Genomic DNA, 16336 nt, shown 5'->3' with positions numbered 1-16336 from the left:
GTATACACAAAAGCACTTTCATAATTATTGAGTAGATCTTTCCCTTGAATTCTTTCAGCCAATTCTTAAAGTTTCCTTCTTGAGAAGCAATGACTTATCCCTAAATTAAAGCTACATTCAAAAGGGGAATGTTTTTGATAGAAAAAGCTCAAAAACCTTATATTAGGGAATTATCTGATATTAGAGACTTCAATCAGGGTAAATATTATGAACATACTTGGTACCTGAAAGGTGTGGGCATCAAAATATCAGAAGAACACATACAGTTAAGTCTATGTCACTATCATTTTTCCCCAGAAACCTGATCAGTAATATCACTTTCACATATTGGCAGAATACTATAGCTGAATTCCTAGCTGTACGCCCATACAAACATTTTAAGTATTATCTACGTTATCTATTGCTGTGTAACAAACTATCCCAAAACTCATTGGCTTCAAACAACAATTGTGTTATATCTCAAGATTTTGTGGGTTAAGAATTCAGGCAGCATGTAGCTCAGGTGATTCTTCTGTACCAGTTGAAGTCACTTTGTGCTATTCAGCTGGTTAACATCTTGGCTTGAGTCCAAATCTCTGAGATCTTGATGAAGATGGCTACAAAGCTGCACTAAATGATGACTTCCAGCTAAAAACCCTATTTTTGGCTTCTTTAACATGGTGCTTTCAGGGTTCTAGAGAGTGTAATCCTAGAGGCCTGGGCAGAACTTGAAAACTCTTAAAACCTGATGTTGGTATACCAGAATGACTAATACTATGACAGAAATAACAAACATGTTGCTAAGTCAGGCCAAATACAAAAAAAAAAAAAAAAAAAAAAGAGGAGAATTAGACTCTATTTCTTAATGTAAGAAGTAGCAAAGTATTTATAGCCATCTTTATCCTACCAGAGTTGTGATATTAGAGCTTATACTTGAATCAATCTTTTTAAGCAGTTTTAAGAGAGCTGTGAAGTTTTCATGGCATTCAGGCCTCTTTTCTTAAAAGGCAGGAAACTAAATCTTAGTTTACATGCCAGTCTCAGGAGGGGAAGGTGGTCAGAGACTAAACATACAGAATTTTGAAAATAGATGGAAATTTAGCCAAGATTTACCCTACTTATAACTGTTGGAACTTTGAAATGTTGAACACAGGTTTGAACTTTGTGGGTCCACTTATACATGGTTTTAATAAATACAATATAGTACTATATATTTTCTCTTATGATTTTCTTAACATTTTTCTCTATTTTATTGTAAGAATATAGTCTATAACACATATAACATACAAAATATGGTTAATTGACTGTATATTGTCAGTGAGGTTTCCAGTTAATAGGAGGCTATCAGCAGTTAACTTCTTGAGGAGTCAAAGACACATGGATTTCAACTGTGCAGAGGGGGTCAGTGGCCTTAACCCTCACATTGTTCAGGGGTCAACTAGAGTTAAGTTCATACCTTGAAATGTCATGTAGTGAGTTACCCTTTGACAAAATTACATGAAAACAAGTGACCTAAAATATTTGCAAAACTTCCCATAAAGACTTCCATCATGTCTAGAAACAAGTATAGCCTCATGTTTTAACTAGACCTGTTATTGAGTGTATGCTTAAAGATGTCATTTTCAAGAAGTCTCTTTTGCTGAATTAGCAGCATAGAATCATCCTATCCCCTACAATTTCCCAGTTAATAGTTAACAAAACCAACCTCCATAGGAGTAAAGCTTCTTCTCAGGTTTACTGTTGGAGCTGATCTTATTTGTAGCTTTTAGAGTAAGTCATAGACTCGGTCTTCCATTTCCCCTGTGTTATACAGGAATGTGTTCAGCATCTGTGTGCTTATTTGGATTGCAATGAATTCCAGGGGCTGCTGTGTTTGTCTTAGCACTCCCAAAAGCACAACTTGAACAAAGATAACAGTCTCAGAGTCAGCAGACTGAGCAGAAAACAACTGCATTGGTAGCCTTGGGACACTTCCACTGATAGTTCAATAGTCAGAGAAAATTGGCAAACAGAAGAGCAGCAGTCCCTGCGTAGGCTCCATATGGAGGTCTAGATTTTTCCTCTCATTCTAGTCTCAGAATGCTAGCACTGGGACCACCAACCAAATGGTTGAGATGGACTAACTTTGAACCCAAGGTCAAGGTTTTAATGTAGAAAAAAATTGATTATAGCTCCTTCTCATGTGCTCCTCTCATCTATTTTAAAGTTTCACCTAACCCTAGGTATCTGTCCTGTTCAGCAAAAGGCTTTTTACCAGCTAGTGAGCCAGCAAGAAAATGTTGACTTCAGGCCTATTAGTTTCCTAAATTTCCTCTTGTCTCTAATATTCTCCACCAATCTAATCTAAAGATCATTACCATATTAATCATTATAAAGGAAAGTTTGTGAAGAGTAGGAAACATTATAGCCTGGGATTTTGCAACCTAATCCATAACTTCATGCTTCACATCTCTAGGTCTTTCCATCATCCAAACTCACTCTTACTATTTTCACTTCCTGGCCTGCTCTTCTAACATGAAGACCCACTTAAAAAGTCATCTTCTGAAAGTCAGTTCTCATTCCCCAACTAAGATGATGACTTCTACCTTCTCTGAAACCCTATTATGAATCAATTACACATTTTTTTATATCAAGTATTACTGGCTCTTTTGTAGCAGATATTTTGAATTACTCTCCCCTTCTTTACCACTACATGCACTGTTGAATAGACTTGGGACAGATATTTTATTTTGAAGTTTTGTATTATAACTTCTATTTGAAAAGTAAAATATACTTGGTAAGGGATATAAACAGAATGAAAACATATATAGTAAAATTTAGGCATCTTTTCAAATTACCTCCACAGAAGCAACAACTACTATTAATATTTATACTTCCAAGAAATTCTATTACATATACAAATGTATATTTTGTCTTTATATACATATCCTTTTCAAAAACATGCATTATATGTTAAAAAAAAAAAAAGAAGATAGTAGGAAGGGAAAAATGAAGGGGGAGAAATCGGAGAGGGAGACGAACCATGAGAGACTATGGACTCTGAGAAGCAAACTGAAGGTTCTGGAGGGGAGGGGGTGGGGGGATGGGTTAGCCTGGTGATGGGTATTAAAGAGGGCACGTACTGAATGGAGCATTGGGTGTTATATGCAAACAATGAATCATGGAACACTACATCAAAAACTAATGATGTAATGTATGGTGATTAACATAATAAAAAATAAAAAATTAATGATGTAATGTATGGTGATTAACATAACAATAAAATAAAATTTAAAAAAAGGGGAGTAGACACTGTTATATGCTATGGGTTTTCTTTTCTAACAATTTACAATGTATACAATTTTTTATACTAGCACATATTGACCCATTTTAGCAAAATTAACTCAGCAGTATGTAAAATGGACACAACATAGACAAATGGAGTTTATGTCAAGAACGGAAGGTTGGCTTAACATTTAAAAAAAAAATCAAGTTTATGTAGTGTACAATGTTAACAAAAATTTTAAAAAGGAAATGGATCCTCAACTCTATGGTCAACAAATCTTTGACAAAGCAGGAAAGAAAAGGAACTTTATGATCATTTTAATAGACGCAGAAAAAGATGCAATTGACCCATCAACAATCATGATAAATTTTTCCAAATTACTAATTGAAGGGAAATTATTCAACATGATAGGAAAATATGATCTCATCTTCTTTATTCAATATTTCCCTGGATGTCCTAGCTAGTGTAATAATATAATTAAAAGACATATGGCTGGGAAATAAAACTTTATTCACAGGTGATAGGACTATCTAGAAAAATCTTAAGGAATTTACAAAAAAGCAATTAGCACCATTAAGTACTGGCAAGGTCAAACAAAGTTCAACATATAAAATATCAATTATTTTCTACATATTAGTCACAAACATTTGAAACCCAAATGTAAAGTAACACCATTAACAGCATCAGAAAATAAAGTATTTAGGGATAAATTTAGCAAAATAAATTCAATACCTGTAAATTGAAAATTATAAAGCACTGTGAAGAGAATGGAAAGAGAAACTATGTTTAAGGATCATAAATAGATACTATATTCTACTCTTGAGAAAGTCAATATTATAGTAATAGGTAATTCTCCCCAAATTGATCTATAGATTTAATACAATTCTAATTAAAATTTGATAGGTTTACTATAGAAATTGGTAAGCTGATTTTAAGATTTACATGGTAATATAATGTGCCCAAAATAGTTAAAACAATTTTCTAGAAGAAAGATAAAAGGCGTGCCTGGGTGGCTCAGTCAGTTAAGCAACTGCTTTCAGCTCAGGTCATGATCCCAGGATCCTGGGATTGAGCCTCACATTTGGCTCCCTGCTCAGCAGGGAGTCTTCTTCTCCCTCTCCCTCTGCCTGCTGCCCCCCCTGCCTGTGCTCTCTGTCAAATAAATAAAATCTTAAAAAAAAAAAAAGTTAGAGGACCCACATTATCTGATTTCAAGATTTACTATAAAGTTATAATAAGATATATGATGTGAATAAGGACAGATATATAGAATAATAGACCAGACAGATCAAAATATACATGTGCAACTGACTTTTTGGTAAAGATGTCAAAGTAAGTCAATGGAACTAATATAGTCTTCTCCAAAAGTGGTCCAATAAACTAGCCCACTCCCTGAGGGCAGACTGAGTTCAGTAGCATAGGGAAGTATTAAAAGTAAAATAAATGGAGGCTGTATGCACTCAGAAGGAACAGGGATGGAAAATAGGTCCTAGAAAACATTTGGTGTGATTAATCAATGACACTTTTAGTTGCTTTTATCTCATTTAATACAGTTTTCCATTAATCTAAGCCACTCATTTGAGAATTTTATGGTAATTCACTTTCTTAGTTGATGCCTATTAGTCACAGTATTAATGAGCTGATATTAACTTCTGTATTTCTTAGGAACATACAAAAGTGGGGTGTTACTGTTGGGCCACTATCTGCATTAGTTTTTTCTTCATTAAGTCTGAGTTAAAGTGATTAAGTAAGGATATCATTAGACTGAGGTGGCTCTAATGCCTTAGTGGTTATGCAAGCATGGGACAGAGTCCTAGGACAAATTCAATCCACTAGAATTCAAGAAAATGAAATGTAAGAATAACTAGTAATTTCCAAAACAGCAGAATACTCATTCTTTAAAGTGCATATGGAACATTCTTCAGAATAGATCACATATTAGGCACAAAACAAGTTTCAACAAATTCCAAAAGATCAAAGTCATACCATGCATCTTTTCCAACCACATTATGAAACTAGAAATAACAAGAAAAAAACCTCTGGGAAGAACACAAAGACATGAAGGTTAAATAACCTGCTACTACACAATAAATGGGTCAACCAGAAAATTGAAGAGGAAATCAAAGAATACATGGAGACAAATAAAAATGAAAACAATCATTTTGCAGCAAAAGCAGTTCTAGGAAGAAGTTTGTATCACTACAGGCCTACCTGAAGAAAAATCTCAACCAAACAACTTAACCCTAAACATAAAGGAGCTAAAAAAAATAAAATCCAAAGCCAGGAGAAAGAAAGGTAAGATTAGAGCAGACATAAATGATATAAAAACAAACAAACAAAAATAGAAGAATGAAACCAGGAGCTGGTTCTTTGAAAAAATCAACAAAATTGTAAACCTTTAGCCAGACTCAAAAACAAAAAATAAAACAGAGGACTCAAAATCAGAAGTGAAAGGAGAAATACCTGATACCACAGAAATACAAAGAATTACGAGATTATTAAAAAGTTATATGCCAACAAATCAGACAACCTAGAAGAAATGGATAAATTCCTACAAACATCCCAAAACTAAATCTGGAAGAAATAGAAAATTTGAACAGATCAATTACCAGCAATGAAATTGACTCAGTAATCAAAATAATATTAATCCCAAACAAAAGTCCAGGACCAGAAAGCTTCACAGGTAAATTCTACTAAACATTCAAAGAAAAATTAATACCTATACTTCTCAAACTATTCAGAAAAGAAAAAAAAAAGGAGGAAGGAAATCTTCCAAATTCATTCTATGAGGACAGCATCACTCTTATACCAAAACCCAAAGCCCGATTAAGACACTGTAATAAAAGGAGAACTACAGGCTAATATCTTTGATAAATATAGCCACAAAAATCCCCAACAAAATATTAGCAAACCAAATTCAGCAATACATTAAAAGGTCATTCACCACAATCAGTGGGATTTATTCCTGGGATAAAAACTTGGCTTATTTTTCACAAATCAATCTGATATATCACGTCAACAAGAGAAAGGATAAAAACTATAGGATCATTTCAACAGATACAGAACAAGCACTTGACAAAGTACAATATCCATTCATGATAAAAACCCTTAACAAAGAAGGTTTAGAGGGAACATACCTCAATAAAGGCCATATATGAAAAACCTACCACTAACATCATACACAATGGTAAATAAAAACCACCTAAAGGTTTTCCACCTAAGATCTGAAACAAGACAAGGATGTCCACCCTCACCAGTTTTATTAAACATAGTACTGGAAGCCCTAGCCATAGCAATCAGACAAGAAAAGGCATCCAAATTGGTAACTTTCACTATTTGCACATGACATGATACTATATATAGAAAACCCTAAAGACTCCACCAAAAAAAACTTACTAGAATTGATAAATGAATTCAGTAAGGTTGCAGGATACAAAATTAATATACATAAATAGGTTGCACTTCTATACACTAATAATAAATCAGCAGAAATAGAAATTAAGAAAACCAATCCCATTCACAACTGTACCAGAAATAAAAATACCTAGGAATAAATTCAACCAAGGATATGAGAGGCCTATACTCTGAAAACTATTTTAAATATTGATGAAAGAAATTGAAGATGACACAAATGTAAAGACATCCCATGCTCATGACTGAAAGAGAGGTTAAAGTGTCCATATTACCCAAAGAAATCTACAGATTTAATGCAATCACTATCAAAATACCAACAGCATTTTTCACACAACTAGAACAAAATCTTCAAACTTGTGTAGAATCACAAGATCCTGAATAGCCAAAGCAATCTTGAAAAAGAACAAAACTGGAGGTATCACAATCCCCGATGTCAAGAAATACTACAAAGCCAAAGTAATCAAAACAGTATGGTATAGTATAAAAATATATACATACATCAATGAAACAGAATAGAGAGCCCAGAAATAAATTCACATTTATATAGTCAATTAAACCTCGACAAAGGAGGAAAGAATATGCAATGGGAAAAAGTCTCAACAAATGGTGTTGGAAAACTAGAAAGCAACATGGAAAAGGATGAACCTGGACTACTTTCTCACACTATACACAAAAAGAAACTCAAAATGGATTTAAGACCTAAACATAAGACATGAAACCATAAAAATCCTAGAAGAGAGCATGGACAGTAATTTCTCTGACACTCGCCATAGCAACATTTTTCTAGATATGTCTCCTGAGGCAAGGGAAACAAAAGTAGACATAAACTATTGGGATTACAGCAAAATAAAAAGCTTCTGCATAGCAAAGAAATAACCAACAAAAAGACAACCTACTGAATGGGAGAAGAAACTTGTAAATGATCTCTCCAATAAAGGGTTAGTATCTAAAACACATAAAGAACTTTTAAAGCTCAACATCCAAAAAAACAAGTAATCCCGAAGACATGAACAAACATTTCTCCCAAGAAGACCTACAAATATTCAAGAGATACATGAAAAGTAGCTCAATATCACTCATCATCAGGAAAATGCAAATCAAAACTATAATAAGACATCACCTCACACTTGTCAGATGGCTATAAACAAGAGAAGAAATAAATTTTGCTGAAGATGTGGAAAAAAAGGAACCCTTGGGCACTCTTGGTGGGAATGCAAACAGTATGGATGTTCCTCAAAAAGTTAAATATAGAATTACCATATGATCCAGTAAATCCACTGCTGGGTATTTTCCCAAAGAATACAAAAATACTAATTCTAAAAGATATATGCACCCCTATGTTTATTGCAGCATTATCTACAATAGCCAAAATTTGAAAGCAAGCCAAGTGTTCATTGATAGATGAATAGATAAGGAAGATGTGAATAGAGATGTATACACATACATACATCTACATAAATGGAATATTACTCAGCCATACAAAAGAATGAAATCTTGCCATTTGCAATACAGATGGAGCTAGAGGGGATACTGTTAGATGAAATAAGTCATAGAAAGACAAATACCATATGATTTCATTCATGTATGTGCAATTTAAGAAATAAAACAAAAGAAGAAAAAAGAAACCAAAAAACAGACTCTTAACTATAGAGAACAAACTGATGGTTATCAGAGAGAAGGTAAGTGGGGGGTGGGGGGATGGATGAAATAAGTGAAGGAGATTAAGAGTACATTCAGCCTGATGAGCACTGAGTAATGCACAAAACTGTTAAATCACTATAGGTTATACCTGAAACTAATATAACACTATGTGTTAACTATACTGGAATTAAAATTTAAACAAATAAGAATAACCAGTCACAAAGAGCCAACTAGTCTTTCCCAATAAAGCAACAGCTTCAGTCATACCCAATCAAATATTCCTTGTTTTGCTTCCCCTTTCTCTATAAAAACTTTCCCCCTAGCTCCTATCAGTGGAACACTCCTAACTACTTTTGGTTTAGCCACACTCATTTCAAATTGATGTATGTTCAAATAAACTCATAAATTGTAATATGTCTCAATTTATCATTTAACACTCATGACTACCATGTGAGTCAATATTTCCAAAGTCATTGAACAAAAGAATAAAGCTATTATCCTGAGGTCAAAGGACTTCGTCTTTCTTTTATATATGACTGAAGCATGTGGTATATTGAGAAAGCTAAAACCAGTACTGCTACTTTAGAACTTCTCACACTGGATTGTACTAATTAGTTCTTCCTCACTTGTTGCTTAATTTACCCATTTAACTAAGAAATGAAGACTAATTTTGATGAATGACTTAGTGTTTTCCAAAAACACAAACAAAAAAAATTAACATCACTATTCCTCAACATTTTCCAAAGAACTGTGGAAGAAATGTAAGTTAAATGAAGCAGAAATTTTAAAAGCATATGTAAATTATTCACCTAAAACACATCGAGCAGAAACCAGAAAGACACCTAGTTTCTATTTGAATCAGACTCAGAGTTCATCCAAGCAAAATCAGATTCTCTGAAATAGCTCTGAATTAACAATAAGTCCAAAATAGGGACACTTTTTAAGGTAGCCTAAACATTACAGAGAACTGAAAGTACTTACCCATGTATGGAATTCAAGGTGGTACATTTTTTGGATGATTTGTTCCAATAAGCTGGCAAGAGCTCTTAGAAACTCATTTTGTAGACACTCAATGCTATGACACTTTTTATTTTGCTTTTGAAAAACATTGAAGTTGTTTTTTTCCTTTTTCCTCTTCAGAAATAAGTGTGAAGTGGAAGTTTGGAGAATTGCTGAGGACAGCCCAAAAGCCCTGCCAAATGAACATCTTGGGGAATATAACTTCTGTTCATTAGACCAAGGCTGGCTCACCCGCTGGACATGGGGGAGGGTATTAGGCAGGCAGATGTTCATGATTCTTAAAGTAGCAAATTGAGCAGCTAATTTTAAAGGCTAGAACATTAGCTAAAGAATGGTCTTGAAGGACAATGAACTTGTTGACCTATTTTGGAGGATTTTTTTTTAAATGTTCTCAAGGCACCAGCCATTTTTTTAATTAGGTAAAAGGGGAAAATTGGTCATGTCTAGTATTTTTCCAGAAATTTAAGCCAGCAAATATGGTTACATTATTTTGCTTCTTGTTTTTCACATCTTCAACTCCAGGTCTTTTGAAACTACTTTAACATACTTAGTAGGGGATCATTCTTGGATCTTCACCCTCATAGAGACTGGTATATTCAGGCATGTCAAATATTTGAGAATAGTTTTAATGACAAGTTAGAGGTATTGATCCTTGTGTTTTAGGGAGAGTCTTATCTTAATAAAATATTTTAAGTCATTATATCTCAAGTTTTCATGTTCTAGGTCCCAATCAGTCACTGTATTAAAAATCTTGAGTCCCAGGGATGTCTGGGTGGGTACAATCAATTAAGTATCCAACTCTCAGTTTTGGCTCAGGTCATGATCCCAGGGTCCTGGGATTGAGCCCCACATCAGGCTCTCTGCTCAGGGGGAAACCTGCTTCTCCCTCTCCCACTCCCCCTGCTGTGTACCCTCTCTCACTGTGTCTCTCTGTCAAATAAATAAATAAAATCTTTTTTAAAAAAAGAGAGAGAATGTAGCATGTGGGTGAAATAAAGGAAGACTTTTGCTTGAGCTACTGAAGATGGTGTTGCCAGTAATTGATATGGGAAATTACAAGTAAACAGTATCAGAAGATTATAAGGTTACATTTTAAACACAGTAAATTTGAGATGTCAAGAGGTCTCTAGAGTTTCCATTAGAAAGAAGTTGAAATGTTATCCAATAGGTAGTTGGATAAAGAAGTATGGATTTCAGGGGAGAAGTCAAGCTGGTGAAATAAAGTTTTAAATTATCAGCAAGAGGTCAAATATATATGGAAATTAAATGAGTCCCCTTAAAGGGATTATAACTGAAGACAAAAGTTGTCTGAAGACTAAATTCTAAGGGACTCCAATCTTAATAAAGACTGAGAATGTATAACAGCAAGGAAGAAAATGAGAATGTGGCCACATGAACCCGAGGAACAAAGGTATTTCTTGATGGAAGAAATAATCGGATGTGCCACATGTTTTATTTAGGACAAAAATGTGAGGTCTGAAAATTGACTCAGATTTTATAATGGGAAATTCACTGGTGATCTGGAATAAACAAAAAGACTCACATTACTGTGCAAGTTTTTCATATGTTTACAGGTATTTTTAAGATTTTATTTATTTATTTCAGAGAGAGAGAGACAGAGAGAGAGGGCACACAAGCAGGGGGAGTAGGAGAGGGAGAAGCAGGGCTCCCACTGAACAGGGAGCCCAATGTGGGGCTTGATCCCAGGACTCTGGGATCATGACCTGAGCCAAAGGCTGTCGCTTAATGACTGAGCCACCCAGGTGCCCGTTTACAGGTATTTCTTATGATAAGTAGAAAAAGAAATGCAGTGGTAAATTTGGGGAATATTTTACTGCTATGGCTAATTGCTAAAATTATCTTACAGTTCAATTAAGCTATTAATGTATCCTCTGAGAGAATAGAAATAGCATGGACTTTGCATGATTAAAGACATAAGCTTGAATCTTCATTCTTGAATTCATTAGTTTGCTTAAATATTCAAATTATTTAGCCACCTAGAAACTCTGTCATAAGTATGAATAAGAACAGTTATACTCAATTTATGGGGCTACTATAAATATTATATGTATACCATTCATAAATTCAGCAATGGTTAAAATAATCCATATGTAACATTAAATTATACCGAGTAGCTTAACTAGAATGACAGATTGAGCACATATTTATCATTTTTTTCCTCCTGAGACTCAATTATAATGACAAAAAAATAAAAGGGGGTAAATATTCAACAACAAGAACAACTAAATAAGCATCAGCAGTTAAAAGATTTCGGTATCATTTTTAGATGTGAAACTGATAAAGCAGGGCAGAAGGAGCTTCTTCCTATGATGTGTATGGTGCAGCCCAGCATGCCAAAAAATTAAAGTGCTTAATTCATTAATCCTAAGAACAGTCAAAGAAATCATGTTCTTCCCTCCATTACATTGATGAGAAAACTGAAGCTTAGGCAGGTTAAGATGCATTACTATAATCTTAAAGGTAATAAGTGGTAGAGCCAAGATTTGATTCATTTTCTCCCCTAATTCCACTGGTTGATAATGTCAAAAGTGCCAACAGATCTATAACATATCCATGAATACAATGTGCCTATCCACCTATGAGATTTTTAACTATTCATGTACTCTAAGACACAAGTTTTGGTATCCTAAAACTCCTTAGTCTTTGAATGTCCTACATGTTTGCATTTCTTTACAATCTCTGAGGTAATATTCAAACAGGATCAATCACTTTCCCTTATTTTTTTTTAAAGGGAGTGACTTAAATACACCTAGAAAAGAGCAGATGAACTAATAAATTTTGACTAGCTGCTGTATAAACAAGAGCAGTTGAGCAATAGGTATAAAACTAAAGAAGGACAAGTTAGCATCAGCAAGATCACTGAAAAGACTAAGAAATGACAAAGAGGAACACTGAGTAGGGAATATGTTATTTATGGATCAAGATGCAACTCTGAGGTAAATTTGTCTTGAATATTATGAGTGATGGTCAGTTTAGTATCCTAGAGGAAAACAGTGTAAATGTGAGATTGGTCATTCTCTAAAACCAATTCCTAGATAGTATGATACAAATCTCTTTTGGGGCACCTGGGTGGCTCAGTTACTTGAGCATTTGACTGTTGGCTTCAACTCAGGTCATGATATCAGGGTTGTGAGATCCAGCTCCGCGTGAGGCGCCACAATCAGCATGGAATCTACTTGACATTCTTTCCCTCTCCCTCATCCTCTGCCTCTATCCCTACTCACACTCTAAAATAAATAAAATCTTGAAAAAAAATTACAAATCTCTTTTGACTTCAAGATTCTAGAAATTTTCTATGTCCTGAAATAGATTGTCTCCCCATGTCTAAGCAGCTATTCTTATTTAATGTCTATTATCATGGTAGTGACCCTAAGGATATTAAGTATTATTTGGCAATAAAAAGGTTATAAAATCACAAATTATAGTGAAACTCTAATCCAATTATTCAATTTAAATCAAAGGTGTGTACACCTTTTAGGCAGACAATTTTTAATGAAGACAAGAACAGAGTGATAGTGAAATCTGTTGGGCTATTGCAGTGTAAGCCTTGTGGGTAAGTAGAATATGTGAGAGACTAATGCAGGATTCAGAAGTTCAATGTTTGCAGGATATCCAAAAACAATCAGTTCTGTGGCACAGACTTATAGATGTAGATGCCAGCAAGGAATTTAAAATAAATGGGTTATATGTTTAATCACCTCTTATTACTTCCAATTGTTTTTTTTTCTATTTGCAAGATATAATTTCCTAGATTCATTCTTTACTATGGAGAAATTTTAGAAAAATTGAAAGTTGAATATTTTAAGGGATATACTATTCATTATGCTAGTTTCTGAGTGTTCTTTCTGTATATCAATTTACTCAAACTTGATTGCAATTTGGGAATCACTGGTTTAGTGGTAGTAGCAATGATGGTAGTAGTGGTAAAAACAGGTAATACCTGTTGGATATGAGCCTGGCACTATCTTAGGAACTTTAAATATATTAATTCATGTAACTCCTATAAATGACCCAATGAGATGGGAACTGTATTAGTTTTTTATATGGAGAAACTGAGACAGGTTGAGTAATTTTCCAGGTTCACACAGCTTGTTAATGAAGGCACTGGATTTGAAATCCTGGCACTCAAGCTCCTACTCTTTGCTTGCTTGCTTTCTCCCCTCCTTCCTTCCTTGCTTTTAGAGGAGAGAGAAGGGGAGAGAGAGAGAATCTTAAGCAGACTCCACACTGAGCACAAAGCCAGATGTGGGATTCAATCTCACAACCCCAAGATCATAATCTGAGCCCAAATCAAGAGTCCAACTTCCAAGCAACAGAGCCACCCAGGCACCCCTCTCTGCTGCTTTAAATGAAAATATATCCTGCTTTTGGAATGATTGTAACTTTTCTTGAAAACATTTTGCACCTTCAAATGGGTTCAAGTTCACTATTCATTTTAGGGACATTCTCAACTGGAAGAAATATTTGCACTGATCCACAAATTACCATATATTTTTTTCTGAACACTGGCATAACTTTACAAAGAGGTCAGCCTGATGAGGAGGTAAGTCTCTAGTGATATAACTAAGACTCTTGGGTATTTATTAACAAAAATCTACATGATTCATGGATATTTATTAACAGGAATCTACATGTGATTCTTTAATTTGAATTTATAATGAATTATGCTAGTATTCTGGAGACTGAATAATTCTTTTCCTCCTAGAACGATTCTTCTGTGTTACTAGACAACATTTTGCTACATTGATTCTATTTTCTAGGATTTTATTTAGATTTTTCTGCTTTTATAAGAATATTTCTTTATTAATTTATTGGACAATCTTACCAGATTCTGATATTAAATGTGTCCTGGTTTTATAAAATTAGAAAGCTTTCCATTTTTTTTCCTATGATGAAAATATGTTCTTTAAAATGAGACAGAACTACTATGATCTTCCTGATTTTTTCTTTTTCATTTTTTTTTACATGGAGATCTTTATTATTATATTCCCCAATAAGATCATGGAATTTTTTTAATTTGGTATTTGTTCTTTTTTAATTTGGTATTTGTTCTAGGGTAACATTATGGAAATTCACATTTTTACAAGAAAATCAGTTATGTCTTTCAGTGTTTCAAATTTGTTGAAATACAGTTACTAGTATAAACTTTCTTTTTTAATGTCTCCCAAATTTTTCATGCATGTCATTTTACTTTTATAACACTGAAAAATGAGTAATATTTATGCATTCGTATCAGATTTGAAAGTGATTTGACAAAATTCAGCCTGTTATTCTAAAATATAAATAAAATCTTTCATAACCTAGTCTTAAGTATAGCTTAGATAATGTAGTACTTAAAAGCAACTAAAAGAAATTATTCTAGAGAGGCGGAGCAAGATGGCGGAGGAGTAGGAGACCTAGATTTCGTCTGGTCTCAGGAATTCAGCTGAATAGGGATCAAACCATTCAGAACACCTACGAACTCAACAGGAGATCGAAGAGGAGAGTAGCAACAACTCTGAACAGAGAAGCGACCACTTACTGGAAGACAAAATGACAAGACGAAAAAAATCACCTCAGCAAAAAGAACAAGAGGAAATACCGTCAGCCAGGGACCTACTCAATACGGACATTAGTACGATGTCGGACCTAGAGTTCAGAATCATGACTTTAAAGACACTAGCTGGGCTTGAAAAAAGCGTGGAAGTTATTAGAGAAACCCTTTCTGGAGAAATAAAAGAACTAAAATCTAACCAAGTCAAAATCAAAAACGCTATTGATGAGGTGCAATCAAAAATGGGGGCACTAACTGCTAGAATAAATGAGGCAGAAGAGAGAATCAGTGATATAGAAGACCAAAAGATGGAAAATAAAGAGGCTGAGAAAAAGAGAGAAAAACAACTACAGGATCCGAGGGCAGAATTCGAGAGATAAGTGATACGATAAGACGAAACAACATTAGAATAATTGGGATCCCAGAAGAAGAAGAAAGAGAGAGAGGGGCAGAAGGTATATTGGAGCAAATAATAGCAGAGAACTTCACTAATGTGAGGAAGGAAACAGGCATCAAAATCCAGGAGGCACAGAGAACCCCTCTCAAAATCAATAATAATAGGTCAACACCCCGACATCTAATAGTAAAACTTACGAGTCTCAGAGACAAAGAGCAAATCCTGAAAGCAGCTCGGGAGAAGAGATATGTAACCTACAATGGTAGAAACATTAGATTGGCAACAGACCTATCCACAGAGACCTGGCAGGCCAGAAAGGACTAGCAAGATATCTTCAGAGCACTAAGGGAGAAAAATATGCAGCCAAGAATACTATATCCAGCTAGGCTGTCATTGAAAATAGAAGGAGAGATAAAAAGCTTCCAGAACAAACAAAAACTAAAAGAATTTGCAAACACAAAACCAGCCCTCCAAGAAATATTGAAAGGGGTCCTCTAAGCAAAGAGAGAGCCTAAAAGCAGCAAAGATCAGAAAGGAACACAGACAACATACAGTAACAGTCACCTTACAGGCAATACAATGGCACTAAATTCATACCTTTCAATAGTTACCCTGAATGTAAATGGGCTAAATGCCCCAATCAAAAGACACAGGCTATCAGATTGGATTAAAAAACAAGACCCATCAATATGCTGTCTGCAAGAGACTCATTTTAGACCCAAAGACACCCCCAGATTGAAAGTGAGGGGGTAGAAAACCATTTACCATGCTAATGGACACCAAAAGAATGCTGGGGTGGCAATCCTTATATCAGACAAACTAGATTTTAAAACAAAGACTCTAAGAAGAGATGAGGAAGGACACTATATCCTACTTAAAGGGTCTATCCAACAAGAAGATCTAACAATTGTAAATATCTATGCCCCAAACATGGGAGCAGCCAATTATATAAAGCAATTAATAACAAAAGCAAAGAAACACATTGACAACAATACAATAATAGTGGGGGATTTTAACACCCCCCTGACTGAAATGGACAGATCATCTAAGCAAAAGATCAACAAGG

This window comes from Callorhinus ursinus, unplaced genomic scaffold (genome assembly GCF_003265705.2).
Source record: "Callorhinus ursinus isolate GAN/ISIS: 27379988/994484 unplaced genomic scaffold, GSC_fseal_2.0 scaffold22, whole genome shotgun sequence".
Classification (NCBI taxonomy): domain Eukaryota; kingdom Metazoa; phylum Chordata; class Mammalia; order Carnivora; family Otariidae; genus Callorhinus; species Callorhinus ursinus.
This window is presented reverse-complemented; position numbering follows the sequence as displayed.